This window comes from Etheostoma spectabile, chromosome 15 (assembly GCF_008692095.1).
Source record: "Etheostoma spectabile isolate EspeVRDwgs_2016 chromosome 15, UIUC_Espe_1.0, whole genome shotgun sequence".
Classification (NCBI taxonomy): Eukaryota; Metazoa; Chordata; class Actinopteri; order Perciformes; family Percidae; genus Etheostoma; species Etheostoma spectabile.
The window spans coordinates 2,292,258-2,293,503 of NC_045747.1; the positions used below are offsets into that span (position 1 = coordinate 2,292,258).

At 40.0% G+C, this 1,246-nt stretch overlaps 2 protein-coding genes across 3 annotated transcripts in view; both read left to right on the plus strand.

Annotated features, from left to right (window-relative positions):
- pick1 (protein interacting with prkca 1) overlaps nt 1-663 on the plus strand; it is a 16,162-nt gene extending 15,499 nt beyond the window's left edge. The window contains exon 15 of the mRNA XM_032536647.1: nt 1-663. This exon is cut by the window's left edge and continues 20 nt beyond it. The gene's annotated coding sequence lies outside the window, so the exon portion shown is untranslated.
- Nucleotides 1-1,246, plus strand: part of plbd1a (phospholipase B domain containing 1a) — a 24,277-nt gene that overhangs the window by 8,166 nt on the left and 14,865 nt on the right. Inside the window, exon 11 of one of the 2 annotated variants that reach the window (XM_032536636.1) lies at nt 1-510. This exon is cut by the window's left edge and continues 210 nt beyond it. The exons of the other annotated variant lie outside the window; for it this stretch is intronic. The gene's annotated coding sequence lies outside the window, so the exon portion shown is untranslated. Of the gene's footprint in view, nt 511-1,246 lie in introns of those variants that run through there. 2 annotated transcript variants of the gene reach the window in all.

The following is a 1,246-nucleotide window of genomic DNA, read 5'->3' on the forward strand; positions in this document are numbered from 1 at the left end:
TGTGTGTGTGTGTGTGTGTGGGTGTGGGTGTGGGTGTGGGGGTGACAGAGAGAGAATCTGTCTTTCTGATGCTTTTAGAGAAATTAGTAATGAAAGAACAACACAATGTTTCCTTTTGTGGTTTATACATCTATTTACACACTGATGATTTATATTTATTGCTTTTAAGTTTAGAATTGCGTCCAAACGAATGTAAAAAAAGTTACATTCTGAATAAGAGAGTACCTCCTTCCACCCAATGAAATGCAACTTGTCAAACTGCCAATCCGATTTTTAATCCATATTTGAATGTGTATATGTCTTGATTGTTTTACTTTGGAATACAGTTTTTATACCTGCAGCCATTTGTGCCTGAGAGTAACCTAACGACTTTATAAAATGTAGAATCAATGCACTAAAACAGTGGTCATGCTGTCCTGAATCTTTTTTCCTTTTTTTAAATGCTTGTATTTCTTCATGCATGCAAACGCTATCATTTCAGTGGTAAATGAAACAATCAGTGCAATGTTATACTCAGGGCTGTTGATCTTTTCTAGTGATTTATGTCAATCAAAATCTCAGGTTTGTATTTTAGTCTAAGCTTGTGTTTCTTCTGTAATATGATGTGTAATGCTGCACATCTGCATCACGCCAACTTTTGAAATTAAAGTTCTACAGTTGTACAAGCACAGTACTGTCTCCAATCTTGTCCTGTTGAAGAGTGACTCATGGTTTACAAATCTTCACCGGTACCAGCTGTGTGTTTTGAGTTCGGAGAGATTCAAGTCTCTACACTGACTGGTTTGTTGCGCATTTAAGCGATATTATAACCTGACATGGGTTTGGTACATAGAAGAAAAACGGATTTTCATGTGATATGTTATCCCACGATTCTCGGGATCTTGTGATTTAAGGCCTTTTTTCAGTAGCCGCAGTCGAGCTGGCGCCCGCAAATGTGACCTCATGAGAGCGCCCTAAAGCATCCGGAATGTGACGTCACAATGACGTAGATCTCTCTGGCATGCCAGGATTTTGAGTTCCGACTATGTTCAGGAGAAGACTAGAAGTATAAACAGTTACAGCGCTCTCATGACGTCACATTTGCGTACGCCAGCTCAGCTGGGGCTTCTGTAAAAAGGCCTGTTTATACCCACGCGTGGTGGTCGCGACACTAGTTTCAATCTTCTCCTGAACAGAGGTGGCGCTAATGAGCGAAGGCGACCAACTTCGCTATTTCTACGTACTAGAAGAAGAAGAAAAAGGTAAA